The 19,457-nt window shown below is 45.3% G+C and overlaps 1 long non-coding RNA gene across 1 annotated transcript; it reads left to right on the top strand.

Moving 5' to 3' along the window:
* The first annotated feature begins 53 nt into the window (after window positions 1-53).
* Window positions 54-13,280, top strand: LOC118618331. Its single transcript, XR_004957053.1, has 3 exons — window positions 54-760; window positions 1,175-1,363; window positions 13,254-13,280. It is a non-coding gene; the product is annotated as an uncharacterized LOC118618331 (long non-coding RNA).
* Window positions 13,281-19,457: the final 6,177 nt, after the last annotated feature.

Genomic DNA, 19,457 nt, shown 5'->3' on the forward strand with positions numbered 1-19,457 from the left:
GGGGCGGAGCCCGAGAACTGCCCCAGGCGCGTCGATCCAGGTGCCAAGGGCCCGGCCCGAGCTGGGCGCGGTGCGGGCCGCGGGAACTTCCTGGATTGACTCTGGAGCGCAGCCTGGGTAGCAGTTTCCAGCTAGACTCGTGCTTGGCCTGGGTTCGCGGTCCCTCCGCTTGTTCCCTGCGACGTTCAGTCCTGAGATACCCGTTTTCTCGCCGGACGACGGGCCGACAGAGCAGACGCAGTGCCTACGGCCCAGAAAAATGTTCTAATTGTTTTTTTTAATCCGAACAATAACTGCGGTAACGATGAGTCCAGCCTGGATTATATCAGTGTATGTGTGACTGTATAAAGGACGAGTGCAGTGTAATATGTAGTTTTTAATACTTCTTTAGGAAGGAAGAGCCCACGAAGGCCCAGGTGCCTGGGGCCCACCAATGTCATAACGCAGCGCTGGGAAGGGGGCCTGGCCGTGCGGTGGCTGCTGAGCAAACCTGAGCTGACGCTTCCCAAGCTGTCTGCGGTTCCCAGCACGCAGGAGGAGGTCCGAAAGCAAGAGCCCGAAGACCGAGACGGAGAGTTCTGAACAGAGATGTTAACACCGTCTCATCTGGATGCTTTAAGAGCATTAGACAGGAGCGCTAGATACTGATAACAGCGAGGATTAACGGAGGGCTCACCTGGAAGGCACTCTTTCATCCCTGTAGCCATGCTTACCCAGCGCCCCTAAGTGCCTGGCTCCACGCCCCTCCTGGAGCTCACTGGTGAACGAAGTGGAGGTGGACCTGGTCCTGGGGGAGCCTACATTCTACCGATGACGGAGGGTGGCCAGGGCTGATGTTCTGTGGTAACAGGAGAGAGCCGCCTTGGGGGGTCAGAGGCAGCTCCTCTGATTCACATGGCAAAAGGAGCCCCATGACCTGGAGAGGAAATGTTAGGAGAGCGGCACTGCAACACAAAGGCCATTGAGCCCTGGCCGGTTTGGCTCAGCGGTTAGAGCGTCGGCCTGCGGACCAGAGAGTCCCGGGTTCAGTTCCCACTAAGGGCACGTACCTCCGTTGCAGTTTGTCCCTGGCCCTGGTTGGGCTCGTGTGGGTGGCAAGCAGTCTCTGTGTCTCTCTCACATCAATGTTTCTCTCTCTCTCTTTCCCCTTCTCTCCCTCCTGCTCTATCTGAAGATAAGTACAAAATGTCCTTGGATGAGGATAAAGAAAAAAAACAGCCATTGAGACTGGCACCTGGCAAGCCAGGGAGAAGAAGCCCAGACGGAGCGGGCGAGGCAGGCAGGGCCAGATCCTGGTGGGGAGTAAAGGCCAGAAGAAGGATCTAGAACTCTGAAGATGGAGCTTGCACACAGTAGGTGCTCAGTAAGTCTTAGTTACTATGACGAAGAAATGTTTGGGGGTTTTTCTGGTTTGCTTGCTTTGAGGAAGTGACAGGAGCATATCTGGGTTTTCGTTGCTGCGTCCCATAGCTGAAGGGGAGGCCTTAGGTTGGGGAGCTTGGAGGTAGGAACCCAAGTTACGTGGCCTCCGTGAGAGTTAACGGGCTGAGAAGGGGCTGGGGCAGCCATTGTGAAGTCGAGGTTCAGTCCAAAGGATGCGGCAGCCTTGCGGGGGACGTCACAGAGTGGGCCAGGGAGATGCTGAGACTCGCAGCCTGTGTGCCCGAGATGGCGCACCGAGGAGATGGGGAACCCAGGAGGAGAGCAGGTTTCTGCAAGGGACCATCATGACTTCAGATCGGGACACACAGAGTTGGAGGTGCCTTGGGAAGCCCCGGGCGGAGGTGTCTTGCAGGTGGCTGGAGGTGGAAGACTGTGCCTCCAGCTTCTGTTCATGATATGAAAGTGTACTGAGTTAATGAATGCCCCTGCTAATGGCTTGTTGCCGGGTTCATTTCAATGTGCTTTCTGAAGTGTTGCAAAGAAGGGATGGCTGTTAAGCTCCTACCTTCTCTCCTCTCGGATTTCCTTTTATAAAATAGTGCCTGGATTGAAAGCAGGCAAATTAATATATGTATAACTAATTGCTCTTACAGAAGCAGGGATTATTTAACTCACCTCTCCCTCAACCGAAAGGTGACTCATTAAACGGATTAACCAGCCATCCCTAGCGAAAGCATTCCATTCGGTCTGTAAGTCGAAATGGTTTAGCATGATTGGGTCTATAGCTCTCGCCTCCTGAGATAGTGCAGACTTTTTTTTGGAGAAGCCCATCTCAAGTGTCCAAATGAGCCTGCATTGCTTACAAATAAATATTCTAACGTCATTTAAGATGTTTTCCTGTGGAAGAAAAATTCTAGTGGAGAATTTCCATGGAAATGGCTTCATTGAACCCGCTCAAGGAGCACTCGCGGTGCCTCCCAGGTGCCGTGTGCTGGGACGTAGCTGTGAGCCACAGGCACAGTTCAGTGCTCACGTCGGAAGAGGGAAACGAGATTCAGGCTGAGACTTTCGGCTTGAACCTGGACCCACAGAGAATAGGGCCCCGTGGGGAGAAGAAAGATGTCAGCCAGAGAAAGTGGCTACAGGGCAGACATCGGGAAGGGTGGGGGTGGAGGGGGAGACAGCGCAGAGAGAGGCAGGAGCCAGGTGACCTAAAAACGTGCAAGCGGTGTGGACTTGATCCCCATGGGAACAAGTAGCCATTGAAAGCTTAGAAACACAAGAGCGACGTGATTAGAGGTAGGATTTCTAGAAGGGCGTTCTGGCTGCCATGGAGAAAGGACCCAAGGGGAGCAAAGCAGAGGTTGGGAGGCCAGTCAGATGCTGTTGACAAGACATCCAGGTGAGGCTGTTGGTAACGGGGATTGAGGCAGGCTTGAGGGTGAACTGAACACAGTTGGGAAAGGCTCAGGAGGCCAGACAGACGCAGTCCGAAGGGTCTTCCCCGGGGAGTGCATAGTAAACACCCCAGTATTTAAATCCTTCATCATCTGTTCATGCATCAACCTTCCTCCCTTCTGTATCCATCCTACCACCGAACAACACCGGCTGATGCCAACTTTTTTGTCACCTCCAAAAAGCACAACTCTGTCTCCTTTCCTTTTCTTTTTTTTTTTAAATCAGAAGTGTGAGTTTATTAATTGATTTTTGTTACAGATGTTTCTCCTTTTCCCCCCACTGATTCCCCCCTCCCCCCCTCCCTGCCCTGTCCCCAGTTTGTTGTCCATGTCCACTGTTCATGCATACATGCATATAAGTTCTGTGGTTTATCTCTCCCCCACCATCCCCTCTTCTGGGGATTGTCAGTCTGTACCCCACTTCCACGTCTCTGGGACTACCCCATTCCTCAGACTGTTATGTTCATTATATTCCACAGATGAGATCATATGATACTCATCTTTCTCTGTTTGGCTTGTTTCACTTAGGATGATACTTTCCAGGTCCCTCCATGTAGTCTCAAAGGATAAGAGATCTCTCTTACAGCTGCGTAGTACTGCATTGTGTATATGTACCACTGCTTTTTTATCCATTCGTCTACTGATGGACACTTGGGCTGTTTCCAGATCTTAGCTATTGTAAATAGTGCTACTACAAACATAGGGGTACATATATTCTTTCTGATTGGTGTTTCAGGCTTCTTAGGGTATATTCCTAGAAGTGGGATCACTGGGTCAAATGGAAATTAAATTTTTAATTTTTTGAGGTAACTCCATATTGTTTTCCATAGTGGCTGCACCAGTCTGCACTCCAACCAGCAGTGTACTAGAGTCCCCTTTTCTCCACACCCTCGACAACACTTGTTATTGATGATTTGTTGATGGCGGCCATTCTGACAGGTATGAGGTGATACCTCATTGTTGTTTTAATTTGCATCTCTCTGATGATTAGTGATGATGAGCATTTCTTCATATGTCTCTTAGCCATTTGTATGTCCTGTTTGGAGAGGTGTCTATTTAGTTCCTCTGCCCATTTTTTTAATTGGGTTCTTTGTCTTCCTTTTGTGGAGTTGTATGTGTTCATTTTCTCCTTTGTTTCTATTGCCTTAGGTGATGTATCAGTGAAAATTCTGCTGCGTATGATGTCTGAAATTTTGTTGCCTACAGTTTCCTCTAGGATTTTTATGGATTCATGAGTCACATTTAAGTCTTTTATCCATTTTGAGTTTATTCTTGTGTAGGGTGTAAGTTGATGGTGTAGTTTCATTTTTCTGCATGTAGCTGTCCAATTTTCCCAGTACCATTTATTAAAGAGGCTGTCCTTACTCCACTGTATGCTCTTGCCACCTTTGTCAAATATTAATTGAGCATATTGCCTTGGGTCCATTTCTGGGTTCTCTGTTCTGTTCCACTGGTCTATATGCCTGTTCTTGTGCCAGTACCAGGCTGTTTTGATTACGGTGGCTTTGTAGTATAACCTGAAATCTGGTAATGTGATTCCTCCAACTTTGTTCTTCCTTTTCAAGATTGCTGTGGCTATTCGGAGTCTTTTTTGGTTCCATATGAACTTTTGAAGTATTTGTTCTAGTTCTGTGAAGTATGCCGTTGGTATTTTGATGGGGATTGCATTGAATCTATAGATTGCTTTGGGTAATATGGACATTTTAATGATGTTAATTCTCCCAATCCATGAACAGGGTATGTGCTTCCACTTTTTTATATCTTCCTCTATTTCTTTTTTCAATGACCTGTAGTTTTCTGCGAATAGGTCCTTTATTTCTTTGGTTAAGTTTATTCCTAGATATCTTAATTTTTTTGCTGCAATAGTAAATGGGATTGTTTTCTTAGTTTCTCTTTCTGTGAGTTCATCGTTGGTGTATAAGAATGCCATCGATTTCTTGACGTTAATTTTGTATACTGCTACTTTGCCAGATTCATTTATCAAGTCTAGTAAATTTTTGATGGAGTCTTAGGGGTTTTCTACGTATAGTATCATGTCATCTGCGAATAATGACAGTTTCACTTCCTCCTTTCCAATTTGGATCCCTTTTATTTTTTCTTCCTGTCTGATTGCTGTGGCTAAGACTTCCAGTACTATGTTAAATAAGAGTGGCGAAAGTGGGCATCCTTGCCTTGTTCCTGTTCTTAAGGGAAATGCTTTTAGTTTTTGCCCATTGAGTATGATGTTGGCTGTAGATCTTTCATATATGACCTTTATTATGTCTAGATATGATCTTTCTAGTCCCACATTGCTGAGCGTTTTTATCAGAAATGGATGCTGGATTTTGTCGAATGCTTTTTCAGCATCTATTGATATGATCATGTGGTTTTTGTTCTTCATTGTATTTATGCGGTGTATCACGTTTATTGATTTGCGAATATTGTACCAGCCTTGCATCCCTGGGATGAATCCCACTTGGCCATGGTGGATAACTTTTTTGATGTATTGCTGGAGCCGATTTGCTACTATTTTGTTCAGGATTTTGGCGTCTATGTTCATCAGGGATATTGGCCTGTAGTTTTCTTTCTTTGTAGTGTCTTTTTCTGGTTTTGGAATTAGAATTATGCTGGCTTCATAAAACGAGTTTGGAAGTCTTCCTTCTTCTTGAATTTTTTGAAATAGTTTGAGGAGAATGGGTGTTAGTTCTTTAATGAATGTTCGGTAAAACTCCCCTGTGAAGCCATCTGGGCCTGGGCTTTTGTTTGCTGGGAGAGTCTTGATTACATCTTCAATTTCTTCTGTTGATATTGGTCTGTTCACATTTTCTATCTCTTCCAGGTCCAGTTTTGGGAGACTGTGTGTTTCTAGAAATTTGTCCATTTCGCTTAGATTGTCGAATTTGTTGCCATATAATTGTTCATAGTAGTTGTTTAACTATCTTTTGTATTTCTCTGGTGTCAGTTGGTACTTCTCCTCTTTCATTTCTGATTTTGTGCATTTGGGTTCTCTCTCTTTGTTTCTTAGTGAATCTAGCTAAGGGTCCATCAGTCTTGTTTATCTTTTCGAAAAACCAGCTCTTTGTTTCATTGATCCTTTGAATTGTTTTTTGTTTTTTTTTTTGGTCTCTATGTCGTTTATTTCTGCTCTGATCTTTACTATTTCCTTCCTTCTACTTGCTCTGGGGTTTTCTTTTTGTTTGCTCTCTAGTTCTTTAAGTTGTGAGGTTAGATAGTCTATTAGAGATTTTTTTTGTTTTTTGAGGTAGGTCTGTAGTGCTATGAACTTCCCTCTCAGAACTGCTTACGCTGCATCCTGTAGATTTTGTATTGTGTCTTCATTTTTATTGGTTTCCATGAAGTTTTTGATTTCTTCCTTGATCTCCTCGGTAACCCATTCATTGTTTAATAACATGCTATTTAGCTTCCATGTGTTCAAATGTCTTTGTATTTCTTCTTGCAGTTGATTTCTAGTTTCATGCCATTGTGATCTGAGAAGATGCTTGATATGATTTCAGTCTTCTTGAACTTGTAGAGACTTAGTTTGTGCCCTAACATGTGTTCTATCTTTGAGAATGTCCCATGTGCATTTGAGAAGAATGTGAATTCTGTAGTTTTGGGGTGTAATTCTCTGTAGATATCTATTATATCCATTTGGTCTAGTGCTTCATTTAGAGTCTCTGTTTCCTTGCTAATTTTTTGTCTAGAGGATCTATCCAGTGATGTCAGCGGGGTGTTGAAGTCCCCTGCTATGATTGTATTGCTATCGATTTCTCCTTTGAAGTCCTCCAGAAGATTTTTAATATATTTTGGTGCTCCTATATTGGGTGCATATATGTTTATCAGGGTTATATCTTCCTGTTGGATAGATCCTTTCAATATTATGTAGTGGCCTTCTTTGTCTCTAGTTATGGGCTTTATTTTGAAATCTATTTTATCAGATATGAGTATTGCTTTGGAAGATTTTTTTCCATCCAGTGGCCTTCTTTGTCTCTAGTTATGGGCTTTATTTTGAAGTCTATTTTATCAGATATGAGTATTGCTTTGGAAGATTTTTTTCCATCCCTTCACTTTCAACCTATGTGAGTCTTTTGTTGTGAGGTGGGTCTCTTGTAAACAACATATAGATGAGTCATGCTTTCTTATCTAATCAGCTACTCTGTGTCTTTTTATGGGAGCATTCAATCCATTTATATTTAAGGTGATTATTGATATGTACTTATTTATTGCCATTTTTGTTTAGTGTGGTTCTATTTTTCTTCCCATTTCTCCTGCTAATTACAGCCGTCCTTTTAACATTTCTTGCAGTGCTGGTTTGGTGCTAATGTATTCCCTTAGCCTTTTTTTTTGTCTGGGAAGCTCTTTATTTGACCTTCTATTTTGAATGATAGCCTTGCTGGGTAGAGTAGTCTTGGATTCAGATCCTTGTTTTTCATGACCTTGATTACTTCATGCAATTCCCTTCTGGCCTGTAGTGTTTCTTGTGAGAAGTCAGCTGAGAGCCTTATGGGGTTTCCTTTGTAGGTAGCCTGTTGCTTATCTCTTGCTGCTTTTAGGATTCTCTCTTTGTCTTTAATTTTTGGCAGTTTAATTGCTATGTGTCTTGGTGTGGGCCTGTTTGGGTTCTTCTTACTTGGGGCTCTCTGTGCTTCTTGAACTTGAATGCCTTCTTCCCTCACCAAATTAGGAAAGTTTTCTGTCACTATTTCTTCCAATATATTCTCTAACCCTTGCTCATTTTCTTCTTCGGGGACTCCTATAATGTAAATATTATATGTCTTTACTCATGGTGCGCATGTCCTTACACATGCTGTTGAGCTTCCTCAAGATCATGGCTCTGAATTCTAGTTCTGTTACCTTGCTTAATTGGGCTTTGGAGTCTGCCAAATTTTCCCTGTGGGTGTTGGTGTTCTGCTGTTTGTGGCTCCCTCTCCTGGGTTTGGATGAGGCAGGGAGGACCCACTTTAACCACCACTATCAATAGCTTTTTTTTTTGCCTGGAGGCTATTAGTAGAGGTCACCTGAAGAACCTTGGTTTCCGAATTGCCTGAAAAACTCCCTCAGGTGCTCAGTGTAAGAGGATTTCCTGAGGGTGGGGCAGCTGCTGGTTGTTAATGGGCCTCAATTAGCATTTCAATGGCCACCAGGTGGGGTTGAATCTCCGAGGGAGGGGCCGCTGCCTCTCCCCAGGGCCCTGGGAAGGAGTAAGATGACCACAGTCCTGCAGGGCTGCACTCAGCAAAAGCTTTGAGCACCTTCCAAATCCCGAGTGTCCCCACACAGCTCCAGTCCAGTCTGCCCTCCCTCTGCTGGAGCCCACGGTGAGTGGCTGCTGCCAATTTAGCCTCTATCCAGACTCTACGCCATGGAGCCGCCTGGGACTTTTAACCCGATGGCGCTGCTTCCAGCCAAGGGCGGCCGAGTCTGCGGCACCAGCCGAGGGCGTAGCGCTCAGCCGAGTTCGCAGGATTTAGCTGCGGTCACAGCCAAGGCGGCAGCAGCTTCCTGCTGAGTCCCCTGGTCTCAGCTGAGGCCGCTGGTCCCAGCCCAGGCCGCTGCGGACCGTGGGCTCCCGGCCCCTCTCGCGTCCTCGCAAGCCTACCAGGATCGAGTCAGTGTCCCTGGTTATGTGGTCCTCCAGGCTGTCTTTCGGTTGCCCCTTCCTGACGATTTGTCTTTATTTTCGTTGTAAATCCACTTTGGTCCTGGGAGATGGTCTGTGTAGCTCCATTCACTCCACCACCATTTTTTCAAGTCTCTCTGTCTCCTTTCTAATCGATTTTCCAACATAGTTGGCACAGACAGCTCTGCCCTCTCAGAATGTGTCCCTCCTCTGCGTCCACAGCACCGCACCTGCCCGCTTTGCCGCCCAGCTCCTCAGCTGTTCCTTCTCAGACTTCTTCCCCGTGGTCCCCATACGTGTTCTCTAGAGATTTCAGGTCCTCAGGACCTGGGCTTGGAGTCTTCTCCACCTCCACTCTTCCCAGGGGCTCTCCTCCTTCCCACATCTTCAAAACCGCCTATATGCTGAGGACTGTCAAGTCTGTCTCTCCAACCCTCGTGTCTTCTCTGATCTCTAGACTTGTGCATCTAAGTGATGTAGCTGCCTCTTGACCTCACCATTGGGTTTCCTCACTGGCATCTCAGCATCTCTGTGAGTACCCCAGCATGGTCCTTCTGCAGGAAATGGGACATCGGCTCCACAGTTACCAGTGCCAATCACCTTGACTTCTGTCCCCATCCAATTCTAAGGTACTTCTATATCTGTTCTACTTGTACAGCAGACCTTCAGTCTCTCCGCATCTCTCATCTCCGTGCCACCTTCACCCAGATGTTCACTCCATCTCGCCTAGGCAACACCTGGGCAACGGTCTCGCCTGGGCAACGGTCTCGCCTGGCCGCAAGCTAGCCTGGCCCTCCGCTTTTACAGCCCATCCGCCAAACATCCACGACATTTTGCCTTTTTACATTTTGCTAAATCACTTTATCGTAAAGAAAAACACCAAAGATGGCAAAACTCTCCTGTTCTGTTTGCTTGTTTGTTTTGCTATAATACTTGTGTCCTTATGATGCAAGTAACTAGACAAGTATTTATGGGACTTTCAGATGAAGTTTAGGTGCCAAGAGGGAAACAAGGAGACCTAGGTATGACCCGTGCCACCAAGGAGCTGCAGCCTCGGTAGGGGAGATGTGACGTGCATGCAGGTCATTGAAATACGAAGATTAAAATGACACACTGCGAAGCCAGAAGAGGAAGATCTTATTTCCAGTTGAGATGGTTGGGGACTGTTTCTTGGAAGGAATGGCTTTTGAGCAGGATTTGAACACGCTGAGATGAGAGAAAAGGACATTTTAGCGGGAAGGAGCCTTGAATCGCGTGCTGACGTCGTAGCCTCTGTCCTAGAGGGACCGCCGATGGAAAACCATGAACAAAGTTCAATGTGATGAGAAGAATCCAGCAATGGTGTGGATAATGATCTGGAGGATGCAGTTCCCATCCCTAAATGTCCTTCCTGCTTCTGCCTAGGCGTCTAACACTCCTCTTGTCAAGAGCTGGAGCCTCAGCGTTCCGCGTCTGGAGTGTGGGCTGAACGTTCCGCGTCTGGAGTGTGGGCTGAACGTTCCGCGTCTGGAGTGTGGGCTGAACCTAGGTAGTCACTTCTAATGAACGAATGAAGCAGGGACAGTGGGGGACGTCACAGGCTAGGTCACCTTCGTCCCACTGTCTCTCGGTGAGAGCCGGCTGACCTCTTGAAGGTCACCTCGTGAGACCGTGAATCACAAGTGCCTAGCTAAGCTGTTTCACGTTTTAACCTACAGAAACTACGAGATGACAGATGTGTGTTGTTTTAAGCCAATACGTTTTGGAGTAATTTCTCATGTACCGATGGATGGTGGATAAACAAAGTGTGGTCTGTCCACACAGTGGAAAGTTACTGAGCCGTAAAAAGGAAGGAAAGCCGCCCTGGCCGGTTTGGCTCAGTGGTTAGAGCATTGGCCTGCGGTCCAGAGAGACCCGGGTTCGGTTCCCGCTAAGGGCACGTATCTCGGTTGCAGTTTATCCCCAGTCCTGGTTGGTCGTGCGGGTGGCAGCCACTCAATGTGTCCCTTTCACGTCGATGTTTCTCTCTCTCTCTCTCTGTTCCTCTCTCTCCCTCCCACTCTATCTGAACAAAAAATGGAAAAATGTCCTCAGGTGAGGATAGAAATAAAGAAGAAAGGAAGGAAAAGCCTATCACATGCTACAACATATAGGAACCTTGAGGACATTACGTTAATAAAATGCGCCAGTCACAAAAAGACAGATACTGTAAGCATTCCACTTGTAAGAGGTATCTAAAGTAATCACAGTCATAGAAACAGGAAGTAGAATGGTGTTTGCCTGGGGCTAGGGAGACGGGAGAGAGGGGAGTGATTTTTAATAGGTATGGGGTTTCAGTTTCACAAGATGAAAACATTCTGGAGGTCTGTCTCATAACAATGTGAATATACTTAACACTACTGAACTATAAACTTAAAAATGATTAAGATGATAAATTTTATGTTATATGTTTTAACCACAATAAAAACAAAATAAAAAAACCAACAAGCATATAGAAGACTTGAACAACAGTATCTTGGCCTGACATATGGAAAACACCCAAGGGCTGAAGAATACACATTCTTATCAAGAGCACATAAAACATTTTTCAGAACAGACCATAAGCTGGACAAAACGACACTCAAATTGTTAAAGATTAAAATGACATAACGTGGGCCTGATCCCTACTGGGAGACATGCAGGAAGTGGCCAATCTGGTGTTCTCTCTCATCGATGTTTCTATCTCTCTCTCTAAAATCAATAAAGAAAAAATATGAAAAATAAATAAAATGGAGACCCACAACAGAAAAAGACCTAGGAAAACCTAAAACTTTTGAAAATTAAACACACTTCTAAATAACTTACGAGTCACAAAAGAAAGAAATCAAAAGAAGTAAATAAATACTTTGAAGAGAAAACAAAAATACAACATAAGGAAGTGTGTGGGATGTAACCAAAGCAGTGCTTGAAGGAAAACTCATAGCTGCAAACTCCTGTATGGGGAAAGAAAAAAGGTCTCAAATCAATAACCTAAGATCCCTCTTCAAGAAATTAGAAAAGGAACAAACTAAACCAAACCCAGCAACACACAAAAGGATTGTAGACCTTTTTGACCAAATGGAATAAAGATGCCCTATGCACTTCTAGACTCTATTGCAGAAAGTGTGACGGTCAAAATCTCCCAAATTTTCATCCCCACCATTCAAAAAATTATCCAGGTTAAGACTGCAACATCATGACTTAACACTCATTTTTGTGAGTTGGAGACCGATAATACAGCCTGGATGAGGTACCCATCCCCAAATCAAGAAAATCTGGCCTGGAGCAAGAGGGAGGGCTACCCTGTGATGAAAATGCCATGAATGGATGATGGATTTTGTCTGACTTTGTTTTCTGCCTCTATTGATATGATCATGTGATTTTTCATTTTTGAGTCTGTTGAGGTGATGGATTACATTAATTGGTTTTTGAATGTTGAGCCAACTTGCCCACCTGGGATAAATCTCATTTGGTTGTGGTATATAATTCTTTCTGAATTTCAATTTGCTAATATTTTGTTGAGGATTGTTGGATCTATGCTCCATAGAGATACTGGGCTAGCCCTGGCCTGTTTGGCTCAGCGGTTAGAGCATCAGCCCTCGGACAATGAGTCACGGGTTTGATTCGAGTCAAGGGCACGTGCTCCATAGAGATACTGGGCTAGCCCTGGCCTGTTTGGCTCAGCGGTTAGAGCATCAGCCCTCGGACAATGAGTCACGGGTTTGATTCCAGTCAAGGGCACGTACCTCGGTGCGGTTTGTCCCCGACCCCGGTCGTGCGGGAGGCAGCCAGTCGATGTGGCTCTATCACATCGATGTTTCTCTCTGTCTGTCTCTCTCCCTCCCTCCCTCCCATTCTTATCTGATAATAAGTAGAAAAATATCCTCCGGTGAGGAATAAAATAAAAAGAGATACTGGGCTGTAGTTTTCTTGTGATGTCTTTTTCTGGTTTTGGTATTAGGGTCATGCTGACCTCGGAGAATGAGTGAGGAGTATTCCATCTGTTTCTGTCATTGAAAAGAAATGATAGAGAATTGGTGTGATTTCTCTCTCAAAGGGTTAGTAGAATTCACCAGTGAACCTATCTGAGGCTGTTCTTTCTGTTTTGGAAAGTTATTAATTATTGACTCAATTTCTCAAATAGATACAGGCCCACTCAGGTTGTCTATTTCTTCTTATGGAGTTTTGGCAGACTGTATCTTTCAAGGAATTGGTCTATTTCATCCTAGGTTATTATAAATTTGTGGGCATCGAGTTATTCATAATATTCCTTTATTATACTTTTTTTCTCCTTGATAATGCTTTTAATAACCGTGGTTTCTGTAGTGGTGGTTTCTCTTTCTTTTCTCATATTAGTCATATATGTCTTCTCTTTTTTTCCTAGTTAGGCTGGCTAAATAAAGCCTCATCAATCTTATTAAACTTTTCAAAGGACCAACTTTTGGTTGATTTTTCTTGATTGATTTTCTGTTTTTCAATTTCATTGATTCCTGCACTCATTTTTATTATATTTCTTTTTCTGACTTTGGTTTTCATTTTCTCTTCTTTTTCTAGTTTCCAGAGTTGAAGCTTAGACCACTGATTTCAGATCTTTCTTCTCTTCAAATACATGTGTGTCTGATGCTAGAAGTCTTCCTCTGAGCTTTGCTTGCATCCCACAAACTTGAAAAACTTACATTTTCATTTAGTTCAAAATAGTTTTACATTTCTCTTGAAAATGTGTTGTTGTTGTTAAGCCTCACCTGAAGATATTTTTTCCGTTGATTTTGAGAGAGTGGAAGGGAGGGAGAGGGAGAGAAAGAAGGGCAGAGAGAGAGAGAGAGAGAGAAACATCGATGTGAGAGAGACACATTGATTGGTTGCCTCCTTTATGTGCCCCAAATGGGGCCAGCGATTGAACCGCAACCCTTCAGTCCTCATGCCAAATGTCTAACCACTGCGCGACACCGGCCAGGGCGAAAACATGTTTTGACCCATGTATTGTTTAGAAGTATGTTGTTTAATCTCCACACACGTGGGGTTCCACCTATCTTTCTGTTAATAGTATCTAGTATAGTTTCATTGCGGCCTGACAGAAGACATTGTGTTCTTTTTATTTTTTAAGGTCCGTTTTATGGCCCGGAATGTGGTCTCTTTTGTAGGTTGTGAGTTTTGTTTTGTTTGTTTCTTTCCTTCCCAACACTTCGAAGATTTTGTTCCGCTCTCTTCTTGCTTGCATGGTTTCTGACAAGTTCGGAAAATTCTTCTCTCTGCCCCTCTAGAAGTGGTTTCACGCCTCTGGCTTCTTCCAGAATGTTTTCCTTATCTTTATTTTTTTTAAGTTTGAATATAACATGCCTAGGTATATTTTTTTTGGCATTTATTCTGTTTAACGTTCTCTGGGCTTCCGGATCTGTGATTTGGTGTCTTGCATTAATTTGAGGAAATTCTTTGTTATTATTGTTTCAAGTATTTTTATGTTCCTTTTCTTCTTTCTTTTCCTTCTGATATTCCCATCATGCAGTTGTCTCATAATTCATGGATATTCTGTTCTGTTTTTTTTTGTTTTGTTTTGTTTTCAGTGTTTACTTTCTCCTTGCTTTTCGGTTGTGGAAGTTTCTATGGTCATAGCCCCAAGCTCAGAGATTCTTTCCTTACCTGTGTCCCGTGTACGGGCATATCTTGGAGATATTGCGGGTTTGGTTCCAGACTACTGCAAGCGAGTTGTAATCTTGCTGGTGGAGGTCTTGCCTTCCATTTGTAAAAAATGCAACATCTGTGCAATGCAGCAACCCGAGGTCTACCTGTCCCAATGAGCCCATCAAAGGCATTCTTTCTGTGACTGTGTTCTTTTCATCTCCAGCATTTCTCTTTTATTCTCTCTTGGAATGTCTAACTCTCTGCTTACATTATCCTTGTATTCTTGCATGCTGACTACTTTTCGCATTAAAGCCATTAGCTTATTTTTTTAGCTATTAGCTTATTCATCATAATTTTAAAAACCCTAGTCTGATCATTTCAACCTCCTTGTCATCTCTGAGTCTGGTTCTGGTGTCTGCTCTGTCTCTTAAAATTGTATTTTTTTGCTTTTTACTATGCCTTTTGATTTCTTGTTGGAAGGTGGACACGGTGTGCTGGGTAAAAGGAAACGCAGACAACATGACTTTCATGATGCTGCAGTCAGGTGTGGGAAGGGCACGGGTTCTCCAGGCCCAGGATTGAGCCTTGTCTTCTAGTGAGCTTGTGCCCATGGGCCAGGAACTTCCCATGTTTCTGTTTTGTTCTTCCACCCCTTGGGTGGGATCAAGTGACTGGGGGACTGGAGTTGGGTATCTCTCTCCTCCCTGTGGAAGGCCAGAGCCCCTTGGAGCTGGGTATTTCCTGTGCCCCAAGTAGGCTGTGTCTGATTAATCCTGCTGGGTGGGCTGCGGTCAAGTGGTTTCTCCTAAGGCAGGCCTCGTTGAGAGCACAGCACGTAGAAATGTGACTGCCTCTCCCCGGCTGGGTAGCCAGGGGCAACTTCTTGGGAAGACCTGGTAAAGCTCTTGGAGGCCAAACCACAAAAGTGTGGGGGTCTCCTACCACCGAGTCCCCCCGAGAGTTTGTAACTCTCAGACTTGTCTGCACTGAGCCTCCAGCCAGTTGGCAATTGGAGGCAGGTGTTTCTGCCCCGAGCGGGTTCCGGGGAGGTATCTGTGCCTGAGTTTGTGATTCTACCAAGCTGTGTGTCTCTCTAACGTGGGGGTCAGCGGTTTTCCCTGTGAGCTCACAGCTGTTGATATTTGAGTTTGTTCAGTTTTGTCCCTGTTTGGATGGAGTGGTGACTTTTTTTTTTTTTTTTTTTTTAATCCTCACCAGAGGACATTTTTCCATTTTTTGTTCAGGTAGAGTGGGAGGGAGAGAGAGGAACAGAGGAGAGAGAGAAACATCGACGTGAAAGGGACACATCGAGTGGTCACCACCCACACGACCCAATCAGGGCCGGGGACAAACTGCAACCGAGGTACATGCCCTTAGCAGGAACCGAACCTGGGTCTCTCAGGACCGCAGGCTGACACTCTAACCGCTGAGCCAAACCGGCCAGGGCGGAGTGGTGACTTTTAAGATCCTTCCATGCTAGACTGGACCGCGGGAGACCCGTTTTTTCTTTTAAACAGTATTTTCTGCTTAGAGGTGGTGGTGGTGGTTTTTTGCCTTTTCGTATGAATGTTAGAATCAGCTTGTACACTCCTATAAAAACTTTTCCAGGATTTTGGTGGGTGTTTTACTGAATTTATAGTTCAATCTCGGCGGAATTTACATCTGAATAATATTGAGTGTCCCAACCCATGAAGGCAGGCTCCACTTCCTCAGGCCTTGTGCGGCTCTTCTCATTGCCGTTTGCGATTTGCGGCTGGTTCTGCGCGTGTTTTGTTGGACCAGGGCCCAGCAGTGTGCCGGTTTCTAGGGCCCTTGACTACCGTCCTTTAAAACGGTTCCTTCTGTAGCTGTTCATGGCTAATGGACAGAGATTCAATTGATCGGATTGACCTGGTGTGCCGTGACCTTGCTGAAGGCACGTATCAGTTTCAGAAGCCTTTGAAAGTGGAGTCTTTTGTATTTTCTTCATAGACAATCATATCACCCGTGAGTCAAGACTTATTGCTCACCCCTGAGCTGTATGATTTCCCCTGGTTCTCACACTGGCGAGGGAGGGTCTGGTCCACTAGAAGTGGCGAGAATGGGCCGCATTGTTCTTTTTGTTTTGTTTTTTCTGTATCATGAATGTGTTGATATTTTTAGAAAAATTCTATATTTACATTTGAAAGTAAACTTTTATCAAATGCTAAAAAATATATTTTTTTATTTCATTCTTGAGAAGAAAGCCTTGTTTTTCAGTTAAATATAGTGTTAGTTGTCAGTTTTTTGTTAATTGCCCTGATATTCCTAGTTTGTGGAAAGTTTTTTTTGTTTTATCATAAGTTAATGTTGAATTTTGTTGAATGCTTTTTAAATTTTTCTTTTTTGCTTGTATCGAGAGGTTCCTACTGGTTTTCTTCTTTGCTCTATGGAATTGTGTTCATTGATTCTTGGACTTTGGACCAATTTTGCATCCCTAGGTTAATCTCTGCTCTGTCGTGATGTCTTCTTTTCATGCTGAATTCAGTTTGCTGCTATTTTATTTTGTATCGTTTGTATCTGTGTTCATGAGGAGCAAAGGTCTGAAGACCCTTTCTTCTTGTAATCTCTCTCTCAGGTTTTGGTATTGGGTGATGGCCTCAAAAACAAGTTAAGGCCCTGGTCGGTTTATCTCAGTGGTTAGAGTGTCGGCCTGCAGTCTGGAGAGACCCGGGTTCGGTTCCCGCTAAGGGCATGTACCTTGGTTGCAGTTTGTCCCCGGCCCTGATTGGGTCGTGTGGGTGGTGACCACTCGATGTGTCCCTTTCACATCGATGTTTCTCTCTCTCTCTCTCCCTCCCACTCTATCTGAATAAAATATCAAAAAATGTCCTCGGGTGAGGATAAAAAAAAAAAGTTAAGAAGCAATTTTTTCTCTTCCATTTTCTGGAAGAGTTTGTGAGAATTTGAATTATTTCTCCTTTCCGTGTTCACCCCTGCAGCATCTAGGCCTGGACTTCTGGGTTTTCTGTTTTGGTTCAGTGTGTTCCCTCCTGCCCCACCCACTGTGGTGGCATCGACTTGTGTGGTGGCACCGAATTGCATGGTGGCACCGACTTGCATGGTGGCACCGACTTCTGTGGTGGCACTGACTTGCGTGGTGGCACTGACTTGCGTGGTGGCACTGACTTGCGTGGTGGCACTGACTTGCGTGCTTGGTCAGCGATGGAGGGTTCCACCTGCTGATGAGAAGATCCAGCCCAACTGTTCACGCCTGAACAGAAAACAGCCTCAGGAAGGGCTTGCCACAGGTGCGCCGGATCGTGACGCCATCACTCCCTTTATCTCTGGATCCACCCTCCGCCATCCCAATATCACGTGATGGAGATGTCACGGTGCATAAGACCCCAGTGATGAGCGTGGACTTGGAGTGAACATCCCACAGACCGAAGATCTGTCCAGTCTCCAAAGTTTCTCTTTGGAAAATGTGAGGAAAGGACTTATCATCAGCCTGGTGCTTGGTCTCAGGGCTACCTGACGTCTATGTTAGTCCAGACTCGAGACTGAGTCAGTGGAGTGACCCACTGTTAAAAATTAGATGAAAGGCCTTGGCTTTCTGTGTCTTGACTTTGTTGGTTTTCCTGAAGTGTAGCTATTGCCATTAGACCTGGAATTATTTTATTTTTTAAAAAGGGGGTCATTCTCACTTTAATTCCAGAGAACTCTATAATTAATTAACCACAGCGCATGATCTCTGGGCATCACACAGCTTTGTGAAATTAAATGAACAGCTGCCCTGTTGCTTGATATGACAATTAGGTCCACTTCCCAGGTAACAGCAGCCACCTGGACCAAGCAACCAATGCCCCCCATCCCCACCCGATCACAGCTGATCAGTGGGGCCCGTTGCAGCCCCAACCGGCAGCACCCCCCGTCAGAGAGGACAGGCAGTAAAAGCCCCCCCCTTATTTTTGCCATTCTTCAGTCTTCATTTATTTATTTTATTTTATTTTTGTTACAGATGTCCCTCCTTTTTCCTCCCTACTCCCATCCCCCACCCCCAGCACTGTTGTCTGTGTCCACTGGTTGTGCATATATGCATGTAAGTTCCTTCCCACCCCCCATCCCTCTGAGGTTTGTCAGTCCGTTCCCTACTTTCATGTCTCTGGGTCTATTCTGTTCATCAGCTTATTTTGTTCCTTGTATTCCACAAATAATGAGATCATGTGGTACTTGTCTTTCTCTGACTGGCTTATTTTGCTTAGCATAATACTCTCCAGGTCCCTCCGTGTCGTCTCAAAGGGTCAGAGATCTTTCTTCCTTGCAGGTGCATAGTGTCCCATTGTGTATATGTACCACAGGTAATAAAAGCCCATTTTAAAAAATATTTTTTTTAATTGATTTTTTAGAGAGAGAGAGAAACATCCATCCGCTCCATCCTGCACGCCCCCTACTGGGGATCGAGCCCACAACCCGGAATCAACGCCTGTCTTTAAACAGTGACATCTTCCTCATCAACCCATCCTCAAGGCAAAGGTAAAGGCCGTCTTTCCAGGCCTAATGGAGACACAGTGGTAGGGTGCAGAGGTCCTGGGTGAGTGGGAGGCACAGCCAAATCCAGCTCAGCATCCTTGTCTCCTGAAGTCTTTGAATTTTTCTCTCCAGCGTCCCTGGCCTCTCGTATCGGCTACGACAGAGCTACGCTCAGAACATCTGCCAAGACAGCGAACCATGAGCAGCTGCCTGTCCTGGGAGAACCCACTCAGACGAGGAACTCCCTCCCAGTGGCAAAGGGAAGCTCACCCTACGTGCCCACCGACCCCCGGGCCCATGCTCACAGAGGGACCCAACACATAGCGGAGACACAGCGGCCAGGCCCGCTTCCCTTTCAAGGTGTCCGTTTCTGTCCTAGTTCTGGGGGTCACTCCCAGCCACATGGACTTGCTTCTGGTTACGTCTGCGGTGGGAGGGCACGAGAGACAGGGTCGCCTTCCCCAGGAGGGGACGATCTTCCTGAGGAGGAGAGGCAGAGGAAGGGGTGTTTCAGAACGGTGGAGTTGGGGCATCTTGGACTGTTTCTGGACATTTCTATTCCGTCTCCAGCTTGTCTGGCTTTCTTCTCGGCCGCAGCTGGGACTTTCGGTTAAGAGTACGGCCAAGCCCTGGCTGGTTTGCTCAGTGGTTAGAGCATCCGCCTGTGGTCGAGAGAGACCTGGGTTCGGTTCCCGCTAAGGGCACGTACCACGGTTGCAGTGTGTCCCCAGCCCTGGTTGGGTCGTGTGGGTGGCAGCCACCCGATGTGTCCCTTTCACGTCAATGTTTCTCTCTCTCTCTTCCTCTCTCTCCCTCTATCTGAACAAGAAATGGAAAAATGCCCTCGGGTGAGGATAAAAATTAATTAAAAAATAATATAAAGAGTACGTTTGACAGTGAACTCGCTGGTG

Source organism: Molossus molossus, unplaced genomic scaffold (genome assembly GCF_014108415.1).
Source record: "Molossus molossus isolate mMolMol1 unplaced genomic scaffold, mMolMol1.p scaffold_m16_p_6, whole genome shotgun sequence".
NCBI lineage: Eukaryota > Metazoa > Chordata > Mammalia > Chiroptera > Molossidae > Molossus > Molossus molossus.